Genomic DNA, 26,806 nt, shown 5'->3' with positions numbered 1-26,806 from the left:
TGCCAGCCCCGTGCTAAGTCCCAAGAATACAAAAATAAAACCTGGTGCCCAACCTTTCCCACTGATAAATATTAGCTAAACACGCATGAAAGGCTTACTACTCCCTCAAGCAGGTCATAACATTGCTTTTCATCGCTCCAGTGTTTTTGTTTCCTACTTTATCAACAAATGTTATGACCAAAGATCCAGATCTGGACAGAAAAGCTTAAATATCACCTCGTTCTTACCAAATAAATTTTTTTTACAGTCCTATCTTTCATCCCAGAACTTGAGCTCCGATTCAAGATAATTCTACTTTCTAGTCCACTCGCCTCCGTGCCTGAAAGTCCAACCCTTGCCTGCAGAACCTCAACTGAAATACACACTCACCCATTTTTAGTGGAAGCAACCTTGTCCACTCAATGCTTTGCAGTTCATCATAATTTTGCAAGTGCCTTTTTAAAACTCTTAGAGAAAACAAGTAGGTCTCCAGAAGTTGCTCGCCCACTATGTAAACTCCCCAAAACATACTGCACACCTGTCGTTCATTCATTCCCATAAACAACACAGAAGACTTTGTACCAGAAGAACACATACTTTGCGCAGCTCTCCATTCAAGTACAAGTTGTAACTTAAAATAATGCCAAGGCGCTGCCGGCTGAGTCAACATGTAACCACGTGCCGATTATTATCCGTATTTCAAATACACCTTACCCAGGAGTAACCTGTGAGTACAATTCCTGTATGTTCCTCTATCATGGTCTCCTTTATACACCTCCTGCAAAACCAGACAGAAGTAGATACGATTGTAACTGGAATACACAAAATCAAGCGTGTTTTCTCGGGCCTCATCTTTTATACTGAAAGGAGCCTGGCTGAATAAAATACTTCATCAATGGCAGCCAATGGTTTTCTATACAGTATTTCAAAAATTTCATCACTAAACTAGGTTTAGATGTTTTTTTCAGAAAGAAAAATATTAAATAAAACTGAAGGCTAGGTTTCCTCCCTAATTTTCCTTGCATTGAGAATTGCCATACATGAATCCACAAATTAACAGCTGAGCTACATAATGTACAGTTCTAACTGGGCAGCTTCTAAAAAAGAAAGGACTCTTTCCAACTCCGGTTAATACACTTGATACAAAGAACACATTTCTGCAACAAATACATTTAGGACTTGATGTTTTACAGTGTAGCTAATGAAGGTTCTAGCCATAGTAAAAAAAAAAAAAAAATGTATTTTTCCCCCCAGGATATCAAACTTCGGACTCCCATTTAACTGAAGTACAAGCAAAATGAAAATGCAAATTAAACGTATACATATTTATGACTTCACTGGCTCTACAGCAAGGCCACCTTTGGCTTCTGGTTTTATTTACCAGGAAAAGAAGCCTGGAAAACCACCATACATTTGTATTTCTATTCCAACTGTTCCCTTTCTTCAAGCACTGGTCGCAACAAAGTATTAATTCTGAGTCTGATGATCTACATAAGTCAGGAGAATCAGAGTGAATAGATGAAAACAGACAAACATTTTCTCTCTAATGGTGTCTGCTTGGATGAGAAACTTACAAATCTCCATACTAAATCGTTTAAAATTATGACACTCTACTATTACTAGTAAAGAGAAGTTTTCTGTTAATCTCCATGATTTTTAAAAATCAAGAATGCACCTTCACCACAGAACCCCCAGCGCAACCTTAAATGTGAACCTCCCTAAGAATTCTTGCAAAACATAGGTGGGACCCTGAGTAAGCCAATTCACCTCTCGATTCCTCAGTTGTCTTACCCGTAAAAGCGACAAGTCTCTGAACTATTTAACATTTAAATTCTTTATCACGAAGACATACACCTCAATCCCAATGGCTGGATCTGTTCATAATATTTAAGAACCATTCTAATTCTTCATCATTCTTCTGAAAATAAAAACACAACTCCTGTGTATATGGGAAGGAGGGGTAGAAAGAGGACCCTTAAAGGGAACAGAAACTAGGTTGGTTTTGTTAATTAGGTTTCCTCTGTGAAACCTCTAGCCAGTATTAGCAGCTGCTTGAAACTTACTCAAAAAAAAAAAAAAAAAAAAAGGGGGGGGGGGGTAGGTTTCTCCATCTCAAGACTCTTACAAAAGGGCATAAGTCAATGTCTAGCAATGCACAGCCAGCTACCCATTACTAGCAACTAAGGGAGGGAAAGGGGAGCAAAAGAGCATGACAGAGACAACATGAGTCTATTGCCTACATGGAGAAAGAAAAACTCTTCTTTATATGATGTATTCAGGAAGGAGAGTAACAGGCACCTGTCTCTGCCAGCTTCAGGAGGCGCACCTCCTGTAGGTAAATTACCTTATGGGTCAGCAGATGTTGGGAATTTACATGGCGAGACACTTGCTTTGTTTCACAGCATGTGCTTTCCTTATGAGTGATTTCACTCACCCCCTTCATTCAACAGCTATTTCTTGAGTGTTACTACATACAAACTCCAAAGCTAAAAATATACTAAAGGTATGAGTTGACTGGGATAGCCAAGTGAATCTTAATATGTATTTTACAGTAGATCAGCCCAGCAGGATATTTCCAAGTCAAATAGTAACACTAAACAATAGGGATGCTAAGTTAAAGTGCCCTCAGAATTTTCTCCCCCTCACTAAGTGGGACGTGGTCAGTGGGAAGCGGGAGTAAATTACAAGGGGAAGAGATAATTAGCTAAATCCCTTACTCAAGGCAGGGTGAAAAAAAACTTTCTTTCCCCTAGAGAAAATGATGAGATGGATTAAAAACACATCGATAAGCATTATAAAATGCTAAGACTAGAAAGAAAAAAATAATTCATTTTTAATTTCTTACTGTGTATGTGGGACACTTGAAGCTCAGAGGTGGTATGATTTGGCCCGGGGTCACACAGCCAAAAAGAGTGCCTGAACTAGAACTCAGGTCACCAGCAGACACGGTTAATAGTCCCCCAATGTACTGCAGTATCCGTGATGTCCCCTCATCGCCATCAGAAGCGCAATGATGGCATCATTTGCAAAGCGGTGGACGGGGACATCAAGAGCTCTGTTATCTTGTAACCTCCACTAGCTTAGGCAGGATACCATGGAAAAGTCCCATCCCGCTCTAAACCTCAGTTTCCTCATCTGTCAAATGTGAACAGTGATTCACAGTGAGACAGCACAGACCACAAGAAATGCAGAAGCACTCTGGCCATCGTGAAAACCTTAAAGTTCAGAGCCAGCACTACGGTGATGGGGGGGGGGGGGTGTATTTCAGAGAACGTGGCTGTGACTCTAATTCCAGCCTCCTGTTACCTTGGTAAGTCCCTGAATCTGTGGGCCTCACGTTCCCACTGCGAGTATGTGCTTAATAATCTTTGCCCTGCCTCCCCCAGAAATGGTTAGAATTTAATGAGCATTGAAAAACATTCACTAACAACAAGGCACGGATTCAAAATGCAAGGTATTATTATTAGATTTCCTCTAGTCTTAATTTGGACAAAAATGTAATGTGGTTTTACCATTCAGTTCTGAACAGTTTTCTTTCTCAACTAAGATGTCATTATTCATGAGGCTCAGATTTCACCGCTTTCTCCCCGGTATTCCTAAGTCTCCACTCCCATTACGGAGCATGGAATGCATCATTCCCCTCAGCACCGAGACTAGGTGCAAGGCTCACTCAACCAACGTGCCACCGGCATGGGCTTGGCTGAGAAAGGTTTTTTTTCCCAGGGCCTCCTTTCAGCTAGAAATGCTCTGCCCGAAGCTTCCATGAACGTTATTCTACTTCATCACATTAGAGGGGGGATGAAACCAACCCTTGGGCCTTTCTCCAACAACTGCAGAACACTTCAGCCCTTCCGCGGAAAAGGGACAAGTCTGGGTGGATGCTTTTCCCCCGGAGGGGCAACCGAGGATCCCCAAACCCATGCTGAGGAGTGCTGATGGGAAGACCCGATTTTTTTTCTTTGCAGGAGACTAACACGTTCTGAGGCCCAACCTGTCTCTCAAGGGTCATTCACCTTAGAGCTCGGGCCCCTGGGAGGCTGGAAAGGTCCTGCGAAGACGGGGTCGGTGGGTGTTTCGAGTATCCAACACTCTGCCTTTAAAAAGCATCAGAGTAACTAGCATTTCCTCGTTGAGAGCCCTGATTTTTGTACATCAGATGAAAGAATTCATCAGCCTATCCAAACAACTTCTCTGGAACAGGTTTCTACCCGACCATGCTGGGCACCAGAGACCAGGGAACCGGGGCGGTGAGGGGGGAGGGGGGGCGGATAAGAATACAACGGGCTCATCTGCATAGATGCGAGATAAGCAGACTGGTTGTCTTCAGTTTTGGCGACTCCGGGCACCGGCCTGGCATATCGAGCCCTGGCATTCTCCCTCTCCGTTGCCCCCACATTCCCACCCCTCGCCCCAGCTGTTGAAGCGTCACGTTGACGGGGCTGGGGGAGAGAACAACGCGAAACGCCCAAGTCGGCTGCTGCATATAGGCTGCAACCGTTCCGCACCTGTGCAATCCGGCTTCGGCGCCAGAAATGACCAGAACACCGACTCGCAAGCCCCTCTTGAGATCCCAGGGGCGCCCAACAAGTTCGCCTCTGTTTATTGCCCGGGGAGGGTGGGAGATCCCACCTTCTGCTGCCAAACTCAGCCGCTTCCTCCGAAAAGGGGGGGGGGGGGGGGGAAGCTCCCCCTTAGGTGAACCCAGACAGGTCCCCGAGGGTTACTGCGGCCGGAGGGGATCCGGGCGGCGAGCTAGTGGGTGCTCGCGGGGAGCGCGCGGCCGTGGCCCCAGCGGAATGAAGGTCCCGCTTCGGTGGCCACGCACAACCTCCACCCTACCCCCAGCACTACGCCGACAAAGTGCGAACGTGGAGAGACCTCCGGGGTTGGTCAGGACGCGGAGCCCCCCCAGCCCCAGCCCTGGAGGAGGGTCTAGAGAGGAGGGGCCGGGGACGCGCAGGAAACTTACCTCACCCGGGCAGCATTCGGGCGCCTCTGCTGTCGAGACCAGTTGCGCCACAGTCTGCAAGTTGTCGGGATGTAGTTGCTTCCCCCCCGGCGCCGGGAGATCTGTGCGGGCGAGGGGCGGGAGGGGCCGGAGGGTCGGCGCGGGCGGGGGTGGGGCGCGGCGCGCGGAGCCGGCAGGTGCCGGGCCGGAGCCGCGGGGCCAAACTCGCCCGGGACGCGCCTCGGCGGGGGCGCGCGGCGGCGAGTGTGCAATGCGCGCGCGCCGCGGCGAGTGTGTGTGTCCCCGCGTTCCCCTTCCTTCCCCGCCAGTCCTCCGGCCACACGGAGCGGCGAGCGGGCCGCCGAAGCCCCGGCAGCCGGAGCCCCCCCTGCCCGGCGCGGCCTCAACGCGGCGCGCTCGGGGGCCGGGAGCCGAGGAGCGGCGGCGCCCCCAGGGCTCGGGCGCGGGCGCGGGTCCCGGCGCAGTGCGCGCCTGAGTCGGAGCGAGGCGCGGAGAGAGCAGTCGGCGCGGCGGCTGCCGCGGCTCGGGGAGGCTGCAGGCCCCGCCCGCCGGCCGCCCAGGCTCTTCCCCTTTTCTCTCCACCCCCTCGCTCCATCCCCGCACGCCCTGCAGGGAAGGCAGACCGGCTTGCAGCGGCGGCGGCGGGAGCCTCCGCCGCAGTCGGACTGGGCGCGGGAGTCGGTGCGGAGGGGCCGGGCGCTCCGTCCGGCCGCCGCGTGCCTAGGACGGAGAGCGGGGCCGGGGCGGGCCCCTAGGTCTGGCGGGTTTCTCCAGGGCTCGCCACGGGCCCCCCGGCCGTTCTAAAGTCTTGGAGCCCCGCTAAACAGAGCCGTGTTTCGGAGAGGTCACCCCCCCTCCCGGCCTTCCTCAGGCCGCTGAACTCCGCAGCGCCCGGTCGCCTGCCCGCTGGACTGTGCTTGCGCGAAGCCAGCGTTTAAGCACAGGTGCCCCCTGCACCAGGAAGGGACGGCTAGGATTCCAAGGCGCCGGTGTCTCCCCTTGCAATGACAGCAGGAGTCCCCAGGAAGTAAGACCTACCCAACAGGTAGGGTAGGTTGGCGAAGGGGTCCCGGGAGAGAGAAGGCTGGAGGGACTCCAGAAGGCTGGAGGGCTGAAGTCGAGAGGTCAAGAGCGGATGGGCTGTGGTGGGAGTAGGGGACCTATCGTGTTGATGGCGCTGAGCGGGCGTGGGGGCACCTGCAGTCTCACCAGATGTTGGGGGAGAGAAGAGAGGGTAGGGGACAGATGTACGGACGCTCTGGGGAAAAGGCCGTCTTGAAAACGATAGCTGAATTTACTTAATAGGAACTGAAAGGTACCCACAGGATCTTTCCCAGATGAATGGAAGCTAGTGGTATTTCTCACCCTCATCATTTCCTTCCTTTTCCTTGTTTAGAAAAAAACAAAACAAAACACAACACTGATGTAAAACGTGGGATACGTTCCGTTGGAGAAAAAGCACTTCATGGCCCCTATCCTCACATATCCCTGGCTTAGCGAGTCACAATTTCTGATTGAAAGGATGCTTCCTAAGCTGTCAGCAAATGAACACCTCTTTTTGGTTTTGAAATCTTCTTGTACCTCTCTCCCCCTTCCTTGGGTAAGTTTGTAATGGTTTTAATATCAGCTTGGAATGGAGCATAGTCATTCCTTGGTAATGCAAATATCAATTATTTCTTGGACAGTTTTTCCAGCCTACCTCCTCTAGATGTGTCTGGCCATTCCTGGGAGTTTTAGGGCATCACGTGTTGGGGATCCTGGGACTTTGTCCTGGCTTTTTTTTTTTTTTTTAATGTTTTTTAACGCTTATTCCTTTTTGAGAGAGAAAGGCAGAGCAGGAGAAAGGCAGAGAGAGAGAGGGAGACACAGAATCTGAAGCATGCTCCAGGCTCTGAGCTGTCAGCACAGGGCCCGACGCGGGGCTCAAACTTGTCAACTGCGAGATCATGACCTGGGCCAAAGTCAGACACTTAACCAGCTGAGCTGCTCAGGCGCCCTGACTTTGTCGTGGTTTTATCTTAGCATCACAGACTCTTCGAAGTTCAGAGCAGGAACACACATCTGGTTCAGCTTGATCCCTTTGCAGAAGAGAAAACTACTATCCAAAGACATTAAGTGACCCAAGAGCCAGAAAACAGGTTCCCTGACTCCCAATTCCTGAACAGGAAATAACAGAGGCACTGGATTAGCAAAGTTCAGTTTGGGGTTGATAGAGGGGGAGCTGGAGGAAGAACAGATCCAAGGACCAGTCATCTGCCTGCAGTGAATCCCTGCATAGGGGGCAGCACCACACCACTGTAAGTAGCAGGCTGGCTAGGATCTGGGAATGGTGATCCCAGTCTCCCCTTCTCTGCTCCTCTGGCCGCTCTGAAATCCAGGGAGTGGAAAACGAAGCTGCTTCCCAGAGTGGGAAAGGCAAATGTAAAGTCCGTTTTCAGTGTTTCCTGGGAATGCAGGGGAGGTGAGAACAGGTAAAACCAGACTGAAATCACGGTGGATCAGAGGGGAGCACGCACATTACATACAGATGCATGCATATACGTGTAACACAGCCCTTCTTTCCCACTACCTCCCTTCTGTTGAGCCAGCAGCCTTAGGTTTCCAGAGAGAAGTCACACAGCAGACTGCGCACTGGCTAATTAGAAAGCTAACTCTTACTGGGGTGCCTGGGTGGCTCAGTCGGTTAAGCAAGCATCCAGGTCATGATCGTGGGTTTGAGCCCCACATCGGGCTCTGTGCTGACGGCTCAGAGCCTGGAACCTGCTTCAGATTCTGTGTCTCTCTCTGCCCCTCCCCCACTCATGCGCGTGCTCTCTCTCTCTCTCTCTCTCAAAAATAAATAAAAACATTTTTAAAAATTAAAAAATAAAAGCTCTTATTAAACAGGATCCTAAGGAACTCTGCCAAGAGTCTTAACATTATCATTACTGTGAATTAATTCATGGAACAAGGGACCGCATAGTGATTGGTCCTACATGAGATGTGCATTTCTTCCCAATTCTGTCTCTCCATAGATATCAACAGAAATTGGGGAACGTCACCCTCTAATGGAAATAAAACAACATCAATATCAGAGCAAGAGCGACTTGGCAGAAAGCTTGGAAACATTTACAAATTAGAAAGCGCTCATCTAATTGTTTTACCTAATTTCAAATGTGACTTTTCTAGTTGCTTCTAGGTTTTAGTCCAACATCTTACTGCCCTTTAATACTCCCCTGTGAGAAATATGCACAGATTCCTTATGGTAGATTTGATGCCTTAATGGTTCCAATTAATGGCCTCCCTTTATCCAGGCCCTTTCTCTTCAATTTTGTAGTCCCCTCCCACCTTGGGCTCACCTGTACGATTTACTTTGGCCAGTAGAACATCAGTAGACTTAATGTAAGCGAAGCCTTGAAAATTGTTCGTGCCACGAGATAGCTCTACGTACCTATTAGAATTTCTGACGGAAGAACGCTGATGGTCCCAAACGCTAGCGAGGATGTAGAGCAACAGGAACTCTGAGTCATTACTAGTGGGGATGCAGAGCAGTACAGCCACTTTCAAAGACAGTTGACAGTGTCTTGCAAAATGAAGCACACTCTTTCTGTATGATCCAGCCGTCCTGTTCTTTGGTCCTTACCCAAAGGAGCTGAAAACTTAGTTCCATATAAAAACCTACCTGACAGTGTGGAGGCTCCTCAAAACATCAAAGATGGAACGACCCTATGACCCAGCAATAGCACTACTAGGAATTTATCCAAAGGACACAAGGGCACATGTACCCCAATGTTTATAGCAGCGCTATCAACAACAGCCAAGTTATGGAAAGAGCCTAAATGTCCACTAACTGATGAATGGGTAAAGAAGATGTGGTTTATATACACAATGGAATACTACTTGGCAATGAGAAAGAATGAAACCCTGCCATTTGCAGTAATGCGGGTGGAACTGGAGGGTATTTTGCCGAGCGAGAGAGGTCAGTCAGAGAAAGACAGATATCATGTTTTCACTCATATGTGGAACTTGAGAAACTTAACAGAAGACCGTGGAGGGAGGGAAGGGGGAAAAATAGTCACAAACAGAAAGGGGGGCAAACCACGAGACACTCTTGAATACAGAGAACAAACTGAGGGTTGACTGGGGGAAAGAGGGGAAAATGGGTGATGGGCATTGAGGAGGGCACTTGTTGGGATGAGCACTGGGTGTTGTATGTAAGCAGTGAATTACAGGAATCTACCCCCAAAACCAAGAACACACTGTATACTCTGTAAGTTGGCCAACTTGACAATAAATTACATTAAAAAAAATAGCATCCTGAAAATAAACAAAAACAAACACCTACACACAGAGTGTTTAGCAGCTTTATTCATAATTTGGACAAAATTTGGAAGTAACCAAGAGGTTCATTAGTAGATGAACAGATAAACGAACTGGCACATCCAGACAATGGAATGTTGTTTAATGCTAAAAAGCAATGAGCTATCAAGCTAGGAGAAGAACAAGGGGAAATCGAAATACATATTGCTAAGTGAAAGAAGCCAATCTGAAAAGGCTACATATTGTTTGATTCCGGTCATATAGCATTCTGGAAAAGGCAAAACTATGGAGACAGGAAAAAGATCGGTGGTTTCCAGGAGTTGGAGGTGAGGAGGTTTGAAGAATAGAGCAAGGAGGATTCCTAGGGCAGTGAAACTACTCTGTTTCGATACTACAGTGGTGGATACTTGTCATTACACATTTGTCCGAACCATAAACTGTACAGCACAAATTCCTAACTGTGACCTTTGGCTGATAATGATGTGTCAACATAGGTTCACCAACCATAGCAAAGGTACCACTCTTGGTGGCGGGGGGGGGGGGGTGTTAATACAGGGGGGTGGCTCAGCATGTGGGGGACAGGCAGGGAAGATACGGGAAATCTCTGCACCTTCCCCTCAGTTGGTTTGTGAATCTAATACTCGTCTTGAAAAGTTTGTTATTTAAAACAATTTTTTTAATGTTTATTTTTGAGAGAGACAGAGTACGAGTGAGGGAGGGGCAAGAGACACAGGGAGACACGAAATCCCAAGCAGGCTCCAGGCTCTGAGCCATCAGCACAGAGCCCCACGCCGGGCTCGAACCCACAACCCGTGAGATCGTGACCTGAGCCGAAGTCTGACGCTCAACCAACGGAGCCACCCAGGCACCCCCTGAAAAGTTTATTTGTTAAAAAGTATGTGCGTTTTTGTTCTTGTTCTTGGCATTCTGCCACTGCCGGAGGACAACTCCATTAAAGGATAAAAGACCCTGTGCTACAGAGATGAGTCATCACGGCTGAGGCCATCCTTGACTGGCGAGCCCTCCACAGGCTGCAGAGGCCCAGGCAGGTCCAGATGAGGTTGGCCAGGCTCGGTCCAGATCTGCAGAACCACCCCCCGCCCCCGACTCCCAGGTCCGTGAAAAATAATGCGTGGTGCCTCTTTTAAGCGGTCGCTTCAGTCCTCCATCACTGCATGAAAAGCCACCCCAAAACCGAAACCCAAAAGCAACCTCCATTTACTATTTCTCATGATTCTGAGTCAGCTGGGCACCGGCTAGTGTCACTCACTTGGCTGCAACCAGCCAGCTGCTGGAAGGTCTGAGAAGGCTTCACTCACACATCTGTGCCCCCTGTCTCTTTCCATGTGGCTTCCAAAGCATGTGGTCTTTTCAGCAAGGGGGTCAGACTTCTTACACGGCAGCTGGCGTCCTGGAGGGAGGAACTGGAACTTTGGTACTGAGCGTGGAAGTTCTAGAATGCTACTTCTGCTTCATTCTATTGGCTACAGCAGTCACAAGAGCAACCGGGTTCAAGGGGAGGGGAAATACACCCTACATTTTTGCAGGGCAGCGTGTACGTACAGGGATAAAGTGGCCTGGTCACAGCCATTTTGGTGAGACTATCCTGCCCGCTATGTTTTAGGGTGATTGTGGTACCACATTGGATACATTCTTCTAAGCTATGGGGGATTGGGGGCTAGTTACAATTCCGTTCTGGACCTTTCTATGAAATGAGGAAGTGTGGGTTCTTCTAGGTTGCTTAACGCGTATTTGACTTTTTCATTAGTGATATCTAAGGGAGATCCAGAAAGGATGGCCAGAGGGAATCTGCGAAGCATTGATCGGCCGTGGGTAGATCTAGCAACTCGGTCTGCCATTAAGTCTCTGACTAGAAAGAAACCACTCAAGCATCCACATGAAAGGCATGCCTAGCCTCCAGGGGCATCAAACGGTAGGAGAGTAGAGACTACAGCCTTCACAGCTTCTGAAGGGTCATCTTAACATCACAATGCCTTCTCTTTCTAGAAACTTCCTTTCTAAGCAGACAAACCAAATGCTTCGCCGACTCCCCTGTACAATGTGAGATGCTCCTTTCAGAGGACCGGATCCCCCCTGGGGACCCTCTGGTCTCTAACTTTGAGTTTACTTTTCAGGTTAGCAAAGGCTTGGGCACCTCAGCCCCAAGTCCCTTTCTTCTTTCTCTCCTGGACCATCTTCCCTTTCCTGGAGCTTGGGCTCTCTTTTCCCGTTGCTTCGTTGCTTCCTCAATCCCATCCGCCTTCTGTCCCTCCTTCCTCTCAGGCTTGAGAAGAACACCGAGCGAGGAGCCCCAGTGGCTGTTTTCTCCTCGCAGCTCTGTCCCCATACCAGTGAAGTCTGCATCCTCTTTTGGGTTGAGATTCCTGGTCTGTATCCCAAGAGTGTGAGACAGGAGGCTCAGAGAGGTCACTTGGAAACCTAACGGTCTCTGGTCATTAGACACCTTCTGTAGCACATTCGGTGCCAAGGCTTGAGCCGGGTGAAGAGTCAAGGACGCGGAACTCTTCGCAGGAAGTACACGTGTACCTCGGCCAACTCCCACTACCTCACTACTTTTCTCCTAACTTTTTTTTTTTTTTAGGTAGAAAATATGCCCCTGTAGCAGCTGCACACCCTATTCCACTTATTAAATGATATGCGTCGAGATGGGCATCGCGCGAAAACCATATGCACGTGAATAACTCCCCAAAGAAAATGGCTGCCAATTAAAGGTTCATGCTGGGGTGGGGGGAAACCCTAAGATGAAGAAAAAATTTGATGTTCCGTTGCCTTCGCGTTTAAAAACAGGCACAGGCCGTGAAAACCTCCAGCCGAATTTCCACCAGCCCGTACGATCTGTTTTCTGTGTTCACTTACTCCTTGTCTCCGTGGCGTCTTTCTCCTGTTACCACCAGACTCACGTGGGTAGCTTTTCTAGGTGAATTTTCACTTTGCCCAGAAGTTACAAAAAAAACACACAAAACAAACCAGCATAGACTTAACGGGGTTTGGTTGGAAGAGTGAACAAGAAAAACGAGACAGTGTCAGAACGGAGGGGAGAACGAAGGAAGAGAACAGAGAGGGGACGGCAGCACAGAAAACCATGCAGCAGTTCAGAAAGTAGTGTAAAGGCACACAAAATGTATACACACATTTGGTACATCAGGTCTGAGCGTGGCTTCTCAGGAAGCTGAAGGTCAAGGTCTGCATAAGAGAGTAAGAAACCTTCTTTGGGTTGGAGAGGCTTAAAAAGAGAGGTTTAAAAGCTTGAAGTGGGGGGGGGGGGTGGGCACCTGGGTGGTTCAGTCGGTTAAGCGTCTGCCTTTGACTCAGGTCACGATCTCAGGCTTGTGAGTTCGAGCCCCTCATCAGGCCGTCTGCTCTCAGCACAGAGCCCGCTTCCGATCCTCTGTCCCCCTATGTCTCTGCTCCTCTCCCGCTTGCACTCTCTGTCTCTGTCTCTCTCAAAATAAATGAATAAACTTAAAAAAAGGGGGGGGGGAAGCTTGAAGTAGGGAAAAGAGGCTGAAATACATCAGTCGTGTCACTCAAAACTCCTCAAACTGCATCGCGACTCTTACGCCCCGAGAAACAGTGTGTTGTAAAAGTCACAAAATCCAACTGTGGAACCAGGAGTGAAACCCAGGCTGTCGTCTTATCCCCAGAGCAGAGCCGGGCCCTGGGTTCTTCGTGACTAAGCAAAAGTTCATTCAAGCCAAAGCCTTCTTTGTTCTAACCCGGGAAATACTGTTTGTTTTTGACCTCCTTGCAACACCGAAAACAGTTCTCATCAACAGCGAACCTATGTGATACCAAATGGGTCACCACGAAAGGGTGACAGGTCTAGAAAGAGTACCAAGAAATAATGGAGTCTCCCGGGAAGGGAAGGGAATGGATACAAGAGACGCTTAAGCTCCCTGAATACAGGCAGTAGCCGTCCACCCGAGACATCACATCGGCGTAGCTGACACATTCTTGCAGTTCACTTGCCATGCGCCATCTGAGGTCCCCCCTGCATGGAGGGGCAGCGTCCAGGGCCAACTCTTGAATTTCTCAGACTTGCTTTCTGAGGCGAGATGGGGGGCATGATGCTAACCACACAATAAATACTTGTGGAAGAGAAGGGGGTGTTCACTTTCGTCACCCGGCAAAGCCCACATTAAGACGTCTCAAGGTCTCTGTGACACCTCACGGTGTGAACGCACCAGGAGCACAACCTTCATTTTTCCTTTTATTTCTCAGAAAATGCAGGGGCTTCCCTGACTTGGAAGCATTTCGGCAGAACCTCACCGGCTAGCCTCGTCTCTTGGCGACGTTTGAATGCTTGGCTAGCAAAATGGAACGCTTACCCTGACATCTCTTTAAGCACACGGTCCACAAGCTGTCCCGGCAACCTAGAACATTTCGCTGGGATGGGGGATAGAAAAAGGAAATCTATTAAGCAGGCTATGCCAACTGCTTTAAGATACAACCAATGTGGATTAATACAGTAAAGGTTCGTTGCCCGTTCATGCCTCTGTTCAACACAGTTTGGTGGCAGAATTGGCTTCACGCGGTCATTCGGGGACCCTGGGTCTTTCCATCTTGTGGCACCATAATGGTCAACTGTTGATTCCCAAATGCCCGCTGAATTAGACGAGAGGGCAAAAGATTTAAGATGTCAGGGATAAACATCGCATCCGCCCACGTTCCGTTGGTCAGACTTGGGCCTTCATAACACCCACCAGCAAGACGCCCGGAAAAATCTGTTGCAGCCCTGTGCCTGGGAAGGAGAGGAGAACACTATAGTCTCTCCCCAGTGCGCCGAATAAAGACCAATCGTTTCACGTTAAACTTATTCTCGCACAGCTCTGCTTGCGAGCTGAGGGGAGGGTCTTCAGCCATCAGATTTCTTGTATTCTTGTTTCTTAGTGTTTTCCCTGAGTGTCTAGGTTGGAAGCAGCCTAGGATGTGGGGGGTTGGGGGACGGCAACCCTATCTTGGAAACGTTTGTGGACACGCACGGGAACGTAAAGAGTCCACAGCTTTTACTGTTACCGAGAATCGAGCACTTGAAGCCAAGTGTCAAGGTGTCTTCTAGCAAAGAGTGCTGTCGATTCCGTTATCGTGGGACAAAATGGAATCTGTGCCATCAGCTTTTGAAGCCACTGCCACTGGAATCTCTGGAGCCTTTGGGAGGGGGGAAAAGAAAGGCAAAAAGCAGCACAGCTCTGTCTGCAGTCAGCCTGTCCGGATGGCCCAGGTGACTTCATGAGAAAGAGGATGGGGCAAGCAAGAGGAATGTGTTTTTTTTCTCACACAAATAATCCTTGAGGAAAAAATATGGGCGTTTAGAGTGTGGTGGGGATTTACAAACACTTTAAGTCAAAAAGCACAGCCACGCCATGGAGATAGGAGTTACAAAATTTTGGATAGCCTCCCAGCTGGCTCGGACTGTGTAAGGCTCCTCTCTGTCCTTCCCTGCGTGAAGCAGGGGGAGGGTCCGACTGAAGCAAAGGACGGGCTACATGCTCCCCAAGCTCTACTGCGCTTGCGGTTTCCAAGGGTTAGGGGACAGAGTGTGTCCGTGTGTGCCTTCATTTTTTCCCCTTCATTTTAAAGTCATGACTGTGGGAAAGACGCCCTTTTTCAGGACCATTCTGCACACCAAGAGATATACCGTGGCATTTTTTTTTTTCTAGAGACTTTCAGAAGACACAGTTCAAGAGGTTTACTTAATATGCAAGGGCTCGTTTATGATACGATTAGAACAAAAGGCATAACGTGAACTTGCGTGTATTCTCCAGCCTCATACAAGTACAGAAAGCCTAGAAAAATGTCCTGGAGGGACATCTGCTGAAGTGTTAGCTACTGTTACCTTCAGGCTGATATTGTCTCTAATTAAAAAAACAAAAACAATCTTGTGCTACTTTTTCACATCAGAAAAGACAAAGAATTGGGGAAAATATTTAATATCTGACAATGACAAAAGCTTACGTGTGTTGTAAAAATTGAGAAAAGCAAAAAAGAAATGACTCCATTTTCTTTCCCCAGAGACGACCATCCCCAGCATTTAGTATTTGCTTACTATGCTTTACAACATTTTATACTCTATTTTTAGCTCAAAATAACATATGCACAGGGCAGAGGATGGGAATAGACATTTTGTTTTCAAAGAAGGTATACAAATGGCTAATAAGCACGTGAACAAATACTCAGTGCTATTAGCCACTAGGAAAATGTCAATCAAACCCACCATGAGCATCGCTTCACATCTATTGGATGGCTAGAATCAGAAAACATAATAACAGGTGTTAATAAGGATAGGAAGAAACCGGAGTCCATATACCCTGCTGGTGGGAATATAAAAAGGTACAACCACTTTGGAAAAGAGTCTGACAGTTCCTCAAAACGTTAAACGCAGAGTTACCCTATGACCCAGCAATTTCACTGTCAGGTGCACACCTAAGAGAAATGAAAACACCCGTCCCCACGAGAGTTTACATGGCATTATTCACAAGAGTCAAAAGGTGAAAACACCCCAAATCTCCATCAACTGAAGAATGGATGAACAAAATGGAATACATCCATACAACGGAATATTATTCAACAGTAAAAAGGAATGAGGCACTGATACGTGCTACTCCATGGATGAACCTTGAACACATTATGCTAACTGAAAACAGCCAGTTACAAAAGGCCCCATTGTTTGATGGCATTTCTAGGAAATGTTCAGAATGGGCAGATCTACACAGACAGAAAGTGGGTTAGTGGTTGCCTCAGGCTGGGGAGCAGTGGACTTGGTGGGGAAATGGGGAATGAATGCTAATGGATGCTAGATTTGTGGGGAGAAGGATGAAAATGTTCTAAAATTGATGGCAATGACAGATGTAGAACTCTGTGATTATAATGAAAACCATCAAATTATACATTTGAAATGGGTGAATTGAATGGCATACAAATTCACCTCAATAAAGCAGGCTTGTTTGTTTGCTTCTTTGTTTTTAAAAGGAAAAAGTAACATGCCCTTAAAAAAACTAAAGCACTTTCAAAGGGGGCCGTGCAGAGCAAAGGAAACAATCAACAAAACGAAAAGGCACCGATGGAATGGGAAGAGATGTTTGCAAATGACATACCAGATAAAGAGTTAGTATCCAAAATCTGTAAAGAATTTGCCAAACACAACACCCGAGAAACAAATAATCCACTGAAGAAATGGGCAGAAGACATGAGTAGACACTTTTCCAAAGATATCCAGATGGCCAACAGACACACGAAACAATGCTCAACGTCACTCATCAGCAGGGAGATACAAATCAAAGCCACAGTGAGATACCACCTCATACGGGTCAGAGTGGCTAAAATGAGAGGAAACTACAGATGTTGGCGAGGATGTGGAGAAACGCGAACCCTCTTGCGCTGGGAGCGCAAACTGGTGCAGCCTCTCTGGAAAACAGCATGGAGGCTCCTCAAAACATTAAAGATAGAACGACCCTATGACCCAGCAATAGCACTACTAGGAATTTATCCAAAGGACACAAGGGCACATGTACCCCAATGTTTATAGCAGCGCTATCAACAACAGCCAAATGATGGAAAGAGCCTAAATGTCCATCAACTGATGAATGGATAAAGAAGATGTGGGTTATATATACAACGGAATACTACTTGGCAACGAGAAAGAATGAAATCCTGCCATTTGCGGCAACGTGGATGGAACTGGAGGGTATTAGGCTAAGTGAAATAAGGCAGGCAGAGAAAGACAGATATCATGTCTCACTCATATGTGGAATTTGAGAAATGTAACAGAAGACCAGGGGGAAGGGAAGGGGAAAGAAATAGTTACAAACAAAAGGGGGGGAGTCAAACCATAAGAGACTCTTAAATACAGAGAACAAACTGAGAGTGGATGGGGGGTGGGAGAGAGGGGAAAATGGGTGCTGGGCATTGAGGAGGGCACTTGTTGGGATGAGCACTGGGTGTATGGAAGCGATGAACCACGGGAATGTACCCCAAAAACCAAGAGCACACTTTACACACTGTATGTTAGCCAATTTGACAATAAATTATATTAGGAAAATAATAAAATTTTTTAAAAAAAGAAAAAAAAAAAAAGAAAACTCAAGCCCAATGCTGGCGAGGATGTGGAAAAACTGGAATTTACACGAGGATCTGCCTTTTATTCCCAAGGACCAGCTCGCGGCAGGCACTGATTATAGTGAATTGCTTTTGTGTGTATGAATTGGCAAAACTCTTCGGGGGAAAAATGTGGCAATGGATTCCAAAAACCTTGAAAATAAAAATGTTTAGAAAAAAAAAAGGTGGCCAGTGCACCTGAGGGACTAAATTTTAAATTTTATTCAATTGTAATTAAGTAGCCACACGTGACCCTGGATTGGACTGCACAGCTCTGAACAATCCCCATTACAACATTTAACACACCGTGTATCTTGCATGAGAATGAGCTCCAACAGGAAATTCACTTTGTGACCATCATCACTGTCTCCACAGCACCTAGCATGGGGCTTGGTACACAGCAGGCTCTGTGTAGCCCTCAGGCATGATAGCCCTCATCATCTTCAGCATGGTCCGGTCCACCTTTGTATCCCACAGCTTAGCCCAGCACGCACTATGGGTACTCAGTAACTGTTGATAATTGAGTTAATCGATTTCTAGGCTTACAAACCCGCCAGTTATCTGTTCGCGGAGAATGCTCGACCACGGGGACTTGCCTTCGTGCTTTTCTGATATATTTCTTTGTGTTCAGTATGCAGGCTAAAAGCATCTGCTTGCATTCAAACCCTGGCTTTATGACCTCTGGAATGGAACGTTTCTGTGCCTCAGTTTATTCCTCCGTAAAGCGGGCACATTGATGGCCCTGTCTCAGTTGTCAGGATTACGTGTGTTGGGGTTTACAACTTTATAGGAAATATAGAGAATGGAGGGCTGGGTTAAATTACACCATGAGGATTCAATCAGAAAAACCCAGATGGTAGCCAAGTCTGGTTGGAAAACAGAAGCAGTCATCCTGTGGTCATTAGAGCAAAAATTTAAGGACCAAGACGATACTCTGAGATTGGCAATCTCTCTACAAGGGAGACTTGAAAAAAGATATCTGGCATCATTACTGTAGATAGTAAGGTGCAGGAGGAGCGGCTTCTTTGTCACAACCAGTAATGCAGGTGCTCTAGCCTTTGGTAAAGCCCTGCCTGTAGTTGCCTTCAACTTTCCATGGACTTAAGGCAGGCAAAGTTGTAGCAAAGAGGGTCCCTGACCTTCAGATCGTGTCTGTAGGATGCTGGGAAGTCAGGCACAGGAGATGTGTCAGCTGATTGTCTCCGCTGTTGCATGAGTAGCAGCTGTAACAAAAGCTGTCCTTTACTCATACCGAAATGAGACCATGAAAATAGGGGGTAAATTGGGTGTGTGTGGGGGGGGGGGAACAGCTGGAGAAACTTGCCTCGTTCTGCCGCTTTCAAAATTTCCTCGGAGCGTCCAAGGAAGGCAGTCCTGGGGTCACCCTGCCATCTTCCTGGGATGTATCATTCGCAGGCTCCCCTGCTTGTTCTCCAATTTGGTTTCCGTAATTCCGTAATTGAAAATTCTGTTTCAGAAGAAATTTCAAGTCCTTATTTTATAAAGTGCAGCAGAATAAATGGCATACCTAGAACTTTAAAAACAGTGTCACCTTCACAAAATCCTAACTGGCTCGTCTTCTGTTCGTCTGTTCTGCCCTAACCCTCGTCCGAGGAGCCACAGCCTCTTGCTTGGACGACCACAGGGACCTTTGAACTGATCCCCTTGTGTTGGCTCTTGCCTCCTTCAAATCCATGTGCTGAACGCTGTGCCCCGTGATCTTTAAGGCGATAGATAGCGCATTTTACCACTCTGCCGCTTAAAATCTTCCAAAGGCTTTCCAGTATCATAGAATAAAACTGGAACGCCTTTCCTGTGGACTTCAGGGCCCTCCACGGCCTGATCACAAAATACGCATCCGTGGTGTCACTGCTGACAACTCTGTCCCTCTCGTCTCCAAATTCCAGCCATACTCGTCTTTTGCTTTCTGTTTCACCAACATGCTAATCTATTTTATCTTCAGGGAACTTGAACTTCTTGTGCCCTCTCCAAGAAGGCTCCTAACCCCCAGGCTGTAAGATTCTGTTCAGGCGCACCTCCACTCCTCAGTCATCTCCTCCAAGAGCATTTCCCTGACCATTGTACTCTAAGATTTACGGTAACCACCTTCCCTCTAAAGCGCGCGCAGATGCACAAGTTTTACCGGATGTAATAATACGGATGAAGTGAAGGGCTTAGAACAGCACATTATAAGTCTGCAGTGTCATCCGGCGTTATTTTTTTCATTACACCACATATTATCCACATTTCTCTTGTGTCTTAATGCATTTACTTGTCTATGGTTGGCCCTCCTCACTCTTAGCTCCTTAAGAGCAAGGACCCTTTGATTGTTTGGTTCCTATATATCTCTAGCGCCCAGAAGAAAGCGTGGAACGCAGTAGCTGATCAATAATCATTATCGAAAGGATGACTTCAGTGCAGGAAAATATACATACGTATGGCGAAGAAAAACAAAGACTACCGCTACCATAGTATCAGGATATTCTTGGGAGACTAATATTTTCTCCTCTCTTGCTTTTTCAGATATGCTGAATTTCTGCAAAGACACGAATTCTTTTTCACGGTAAAAACAGAGTTAATTTTCACAAAAAGACTTATGTTGGTATGCCGTATGAAATGTCAGTCGGTCCACTGCTGCAGGCATGTGGCAGGTTGTATTCTCTGGGTCTGTGTATAAAACCGCTTAAGAATTTCACAGTTTGTGAGTTTGAGCCCCGCGTCAGGTTCTGTGCTGACAGCTCAGAGCCTGGAGCCTGCTTCAGATTTGTGTCTCCTTCTTTCTCTGTCCCTCCCCTGCTCATGCTCTCTCTCTCTCTCTCAACAATAAATAAGCATAAAAAACATTAACACCACTTATGAAATCAGAAGTCATCTGACGTTCAGGAAGAACCCTCAGCCCCGGGTGTCTCAGCACCGTGTGCCTTAGCTTGTGAATGCATGGGCAGGTCCTGCTGAAAGCCCCCTGGGAGGTGTGACAAGTCTCATTCCAACAGGGGCCATGTGCCATGTGACTGGCCACCCGCCTCTTTATCTCTAGTTCCTTAAGTGAGGAGTTCTGTTTGGCTATAGACCTTGACACTGTGGAGGTCAGCCAAGGTCAATGCTCCAGTAAGAATGACTCACACCCTGCTCTGCGCTCTCCGCTGGGCACAGGCTTAGAGTACCATGAACACCATGACTTTCCGGACTTAGCTCCCAGGAGGTGAGGCTCATTCCCTGAGACACTGATCTATGAAAAAAAAAATCCCCAAAGCAGCCACCCAAGGTGTATCTGGCATTTAGGGGAAAAATAGAAGCTTCTATTCTCTGATCCTATCCAGTGGGGTTCTAATTCAAACTTGACTATCTATCCAGTGTGAACATGCTTTTCAGGCTTGTCTGAAGAAGGGCAATCATCATGATTTCAAAAAAAGTATTGTGGAAGATTGCAAACACACACACAGGTATTAACAATAATACAATTTGGGCGCTGGGTGGCTCAGTTGGTCAAGCGTCTGACTTCGGCTCAGGTCATGATCTCGCAATTCGTGGGTTCAAGTCCCCCTGTCAGCTGTGCTGACAGCTCAGAGCCTGGAGCCTGCTTCGGATTCTGTGTCTCCCTCTCTCTCTGCCCCTCCCCCACTTGTGCTCTGTCTCTCAAAAATAAATAAACATTAAAAAGAATTTTAAAAAAACAATGATACAATAAACAATTGCAATAGCAAGACCAAACTTAGCAAGATTTTTTAAAAGCCTTACTTGCTTTGGAGTGTTATACCTTTAAAACAAAAATCACGGATAGGGGCGGCTGGGTGGCTCAGTCGGTTAAGCATCCTACTTTGGCTCAGGTCATGATCTCATGGTTCGTGAGTTTGAGCCCCACGTCGGGCTCTGTGCTGACAGCTCGGAGCCTGGAGCCTGCTTCAGATTCAGCGTCTCCCCCTCTCTCTGCGCCTCCCCTGCTCATGCTCAATCTCTCTCTCTCTCTCTCAAAAATAAGTAAACATTAAAAATAAATGAATATATAAAAATCACAGGTTCCGCACACCCACCCTTACTTCCATCCCTTTCCTTTCCCACCGGTGGCAGTCAGGATCAAAAGTAGCTGTTTATCATTGCTTCACATGGTTTGACAGACCCATGTATCCATCACCTTTGTTCTCTTGTTTGCTTGTTTTAAGCTTTTATGTAAAGGTTCCCCATACCTCACATACCATGGGGCAACGTTGTGTTGCCGGTGCTCAGCATTCTATTTACAAGATTTTCTTTGTTGGCACGCACGATGGTTGCTTTTGTGTGTCAACTTGGCTACACTCCCCACTTACTCGATGAAACACTCACCTACGTGTTACTAGGCAGGTATCTTATAGATGTGCTTTAAAGTCCACAATCAGCTGTCTTCGAGTCAAGGAGATTTTCCTAGATAATTTGGGTGGACCCGATGCGATCCATCGGTTGAAGGACATTAAGAGGAGAGCCGAGGCTTCTCTGAAGAGGAAGAAATTCCATCTGTGGACAGCAGCTTGAGCTCGCACGCGGCTGTTCCAGTCTGTCTTTCCCGATGACGTGTGCTGTGGATTTCAGACTTGTCTGGCCAGGTCCACGGTTGTATGAGCCAATTTCTGGCAATAAACCTCTTACCGTATGTCTCCCTCTGGTTCCCACTGGTTCGGTTTCTCTGGGTGAACCCTGACTGATACAGTATATGTATCTCCGATTCATCTCTTTGCATCGCTGTATAGCAAGCACCCACAAACTCCTTATAAAAACCAAACAGTCAATATTGTAGGCTTTGTAGTCTCTTATTATTGTCTTTTGTGAACTCTTTATAGATTTGTAGTCTCTTATTATTGACTTTTGTGAACTCTTTATAGATCACGGATCTAAGTCCTGTGGTGGATACGTGATTTGCAAATGTTTTCTCCCAGTCTTTAGCTTGTCTTTTCATTCCCTGAAGTGTCTTTTGCAGAGCAGAAGTTCTTAATTTTGATGATGTTCAAATTCATCAGCTTGTTCTTTTGTGGATCATATTTCTGGTAACATAGCTAAGAAATCTTCCCAGAACCCCAAGTCACAAGAATTTTTTTTTTTTGCATGTTATCTTCCAAAAGTTTTGTATTTTCAGGTTTACATTTTAGGTCTATGATGTATTTTTATTTTTTATTTTTTTAGGTTAAAAAAACTTTTTTTATTTACGTAATCCCTACCCCCAACAGGGGACTCGAACTCACAAGCCCGAGATCAAACGTCACACGCTCTCCTGAACGAGCCAGTCGGGCACTCCTCTCTGATGTATTTTTAATTAATTTTTGTATACAGTGCACGACACGGGTCAAGGTTCATTCTTTTTGCACATGGATGTCTTAATTTTTTTTTTTTCAACATTTATTTATTTTTGGGACAGAGAGAGACAGAGCATGAATGGGGGAGGGACAGAGAGAGAGGGAGACACAGAATCGGAAACAGGCTCCAGGCTCTGAGCCATCAGCCCAGAGCCTGACGCGGGGCTCGAACTCACGGACCGTGAGATCGTGACCTGGCTAAAGTCGGACGCTTAACCGACTGCGCCACCCAGGCGCCCCTTTGCACATGGATGTCTTATTCAAGTACTATTTTTGTTGAAAAGACTATCTTTCTCTGTTGCCTTTGCATCTCTGTAAAAAAAAAAAAAATCAGTTGATCAATAATGTACGTGTCAGGTTCTGGGCTCTGTGTTCTGTTTCGTTCGTCTATATGTCCATCCTTTTGCCAATTCCACGCTGTCTTGATTGCTGGCTTTTTATAGCAACTCTTGAAATCCGGTGGCATGCCTCCTCCCGTTCGTTCCTCTTTTTCAGAAACGTACTGACTATTCTAATTCCTTTGCCTTCTCACGTCATTTTTAGAATCAGCTTGTTGACACCTATAAGAATATCCTGCTGAGATTTTGATAAGGATTATGTTGAACGGATAGATCAATTTAGGGAGGACAGACATTTAACAATGAACAGGGTACGTGTCTTTCAGTCAATCCGGCTCTATGTTTTGTTTTTCTCTTTTTAAGTAGGCTTCATGCCCGGCATGGGGCCCAATGCAGGGCTTGAACTCATGACCCTGAGATCAACACCTGAGCTGAGATCAAGAGTCAGACACTTAACCTTCTGAGCCACCCAGGTGCCCCAAAATACAATTGATTTTTGTATATTGACCTTCAATCCTGCAACCTTGCTAAACCCATTAGTTCTAAAAGTTCTTCCTTTGCTAATTTATATATTGGTTTTGGGTTTTTAAAATTGGTTTGCAAGAGCTATTTATGTATTCTGTATATTCATTCAGTGGATAAATATTTATTGAGTGCTTCCTATGTGTCAGGCACTATATTAGCATACTAATCTTGAGTCCATTTTCTTCATTGCAAAATTCTTCGGGAAGACATTATTCATCTCAGTTACAGAAATAGTTATAGAATACCTGTCCATGAACTTGCTTATTCAAAAAATTTATTGAGTACCTACCATATGCTAGACAATAGCTTAGCTAACGGAGATACGGCAGAAACGACAGGACAGACACTGGAGGTCCCTCCACTCCTCTGATGGAGGAGAGAGACCACAAATAAAAGGTAAATACATCATCTAATTACAGGTAGTACAAATGCTTTGGAGAAAATAAGTCGAGATAATAGGGCCGAGGGGACAGGTGGGAAGACAGGAAAAAAGGTGCTAGGAGACGGCGTATAAGCTGAGCTGAACAAAACGAGGCAAGAGCACTCCAGGAGGAGTCCCCAGCAAGTGCAAAGGCCCTGGGTGAAAATGAGCTCGGCATGATCAAGGGACAGAAGGAGGGCCAGAGTGTCTGGAGTGTACTGAGCGGGGGACGGCGGTATGAGAAGAGACCAGAGAGACAGAGAGGGACCGGAGGTAGGGAGAGGCCATGATAAAAGGGCGACACTTGATTCGCAGTCCTTGGGAAACAGCAATGTACATGCCAAGCATCTCTGATACAAAGATAAGTAACACAAACCCCTGCCCTCGGGGAGGCCATGATCCAGTGGGAGAGACAAACACACGAATTGATGCACTGAAGAGGGAAAAGTAACGTCATCGAGGTGGGTATGCAGGACGTGTGGAGGTAGGAAGCAAGAGTGATCCTTTAGCTGTCTTTTGCAAGTGACAATGTCTGCAGCCTCCTAGTTAAACCCTAAAGTATAGAAACTTCCCTTAAAAATCATATAGCACATATTTCATATGTGGCACCGCCTTAATTTCAAACTGTAGAGATCCCTTCTCTCTGCTCCCACTGTACCTCGTGCTTGTCCCGTTCTAGTACCCGTAGAACCTACATGTACTTGCCTCTCTGTCCCAACGATTGCTAAGTTCCATGAAGGCAGCAGCTGAGCCATATTCCCTACTATCCTGCTATTAGTATCCCAGTTTGCAGATGAGCAAACTGATGACCAGAGAGAGGAAGTGGCTTGTCCTCTGAAGCACAGCTATGGTGGTAGTAGGGCAGACTGTCAGGGGCCTTGCCTTTTCCTGGGTTAGGTTTTTTTTCCTTCACTACCCCCCCATCCTATGGTGACTTTGGGGAACATCTCACAGAACACGCATGTCAAAGTGATGGGCTTGCTTCCAAACGAATTCACTGACACGCCTCTCACTACTGACATGACGCCAGGAAATTATAATTAATTCAATCGTTTTTATCGTAAAACGTATCGTGCATCGAGAAGAGCATAAAATTGTACGGTTGGAAAACCAGTAAAGCTCCGGGTCCACAATATCCTGGAGAAGAATTAGATCTTCTTCTTTTAGAAGCCTTCTGTAAAGGGGCACCTGGGGGTCTCAGTCGGCTGAGGGTCTGACTCTTGATTTCAGCTCAGGTCATGATCCCGCGGTTTGAGAGTTCGAGCCCTGCGTCAGGCTCCATGCCGACGGCCCTGATGGTGCGGAGCCTGCTTGGGATTCTCTCTCTCTCTGCCCCCTCCCGTACGCATTCTCTCCCTCACTCAATATAAATAAATAAACTTAAAAAAAAAATGCCTCCTGTGCATCCTTCCCTAATCATACCCCTCCCTCCCACGTTTGAAGTAAACATTTACCTTTCTTTGGGTTCATCAGTCCCTTGCTGGTTTTTGGTTTTGTTTTGTTTTGTTTTTTACAGATTTCACATGTTTATGTATATATCTAAACAAAATATGGTTTCGTTTTAAAATGCCGAGTAGCAAGCACAAGCCTAGCTGTGTTAAGGACAGGGTGATCTTACCTCTGTGGGATGAAGGCTTCGGGAAAGGATAAACTATGGAGTCCTGGAGCCAGAGCCCGTGGGCAGGTTCCTGGGCGTGCATGGAAGTGACTAGGAGGGAGGTCAGCGGGCAAAGGTCATATCTGAGTCCTGGGGATGAAATGGGAGAAAAAGGGTTAGCACAGGCCTGTAATTCACTCCTTCCCTGAGACGCCTCAGCCAGACCTCCCTATAATCCCGGCAGTGATATTTAGGAGGAGAAAGATATGGGGAAGGACTATGTAAAAAATGTTTTCAACGGGAATCCCCTGCTCTGTTTGGATTGGGTATTGTAAATAAATGTGTACTTTTTGGATTAAGGGCTGTGGCTGCCTGGAGAATGGGGGTATTCAGGTAAACACTTCCTACCTGCATAGTTAATGAATTAAAAAGCCACGAGGCTCCAAACAGATGTAGCCTTCTTTGAGAGCAGTCGTCCACACGGTTTAAAACTCATCAGCTGCTCAGACACCAAAATGTGTCTTAATGCGGGAGGAGGGACATCGTTTGGCAGCTGGTGGTTTGAGGACCCAGCAGGAGAAGAAGGTTCTGGTTGTGCCTTTTTCTTGCCTGTATCCTTTGAGTCATGAACAAAATTCGGTGTTAAGTGAGATCGAGGATTCTTACGGTCCCACTTGACAAACGGACATTTTGTGGGAACTCAACCCAGATCACCACAGTTGGGGTATCTGGCAGTATTGTGGAATGGTCCGGACACTCGATGTCTACTAGAAATGTGGTAAAAGAATGTGATCTCTAATATCTTCTAAGTTCACCACGGATTCCCCCAGCTCTCCCCAGCATGGTAAGCCATGATGAGATAGCACCTTACACCATTAGGATGGCTACTAAGCGTTGACAAGGATGTGGAGAAGTTGAAAGCTCGTGCACCATTGGTGGGAATGTCAGTGGGTGCCACCACCACGGAAAACAGTACGGAGGTCCCCCCCCCAAAAATTAAAAATAGAAATGCCATATGATCCAGCGGTTCCAATTCTGGGTATTTATCCAGCGGAAATGAAATCGGGACCTGGAAGAGGTAACTGCACTCTCGCGTTTATTGCGGCCAAGATATGGAAAGAACCTAAGTGCCCGTCAAGAGATGAATGGATAGAGAAGACGTGACACACACACATACACACACAATGGAGGTTTAGTCCACCGTGGGAAAGAAGGACAGCCTGCCTTTTGCAACAACATGGA

The 26,806-nt window shown here is 46.8% G+C and overlaps 1 protein-coding gene and 1 long non-coding RNA gene across 3 annotated transcripts in view; both read right to left on the bottom strand.

The window, feature by feature from the left end:
- PIP5K1B (phosphatidylinositol-4-phosphate 5-kinase type 1 beta) overlaps positions 1-5,443 on the bottom strand; it is a 310,458-nt gene extending 305,015 nt beyond the window's left edge. Inside the window, exon 1 of one of the 2 annotated variants that reach the window (XM_019463652.2) lies at positions 4,949-5,443. The gene's annotated coding sequence lies outside the window, so the exon portion shown is untranslated. The remainder of the gene's footprint in view (positions 1-4,948) is intronic. The other variant, XM_019463653.2, reaches the window with a different exon arrangement.
- Positions 5,444-9,273: 3,830 nt separating this feature from the next.
- LOC128778552 (uncharacterized) lies at positions 9,274-26,385 on the bottom strand. Its single transcript, XR_008424135.1, has 2 exons — positions 25,586-26,385; positions 9,274-13,873 (listed from the first exon to the last, which is right to left on the bottom strand). It is a non-coding gene; the product is annotated as an uncharacterized LOC128778552 (long non-coding RNA).
- Between the last annotated feature and the right edge of the window lie 421 nt (positions 26,386-26,806).

This window comes from Panthera pardus, unplaced genomic scaffold, assembly GCF_024362965.1.
Source record: "Panthera pardus isolate Hobbes unplaced genomic scaffold, ASM2436296v1 HiC_scaffold_20, whole genome shotgun sequence".
NCBI lineage: Eukaryota > Metazoa > Chordata > Mammalia > Carnivora > Felidae > Panthera > Panthera pardus.
This window is presented reverse-complemented; position numbering and strand designations above follow the sequence as displayed.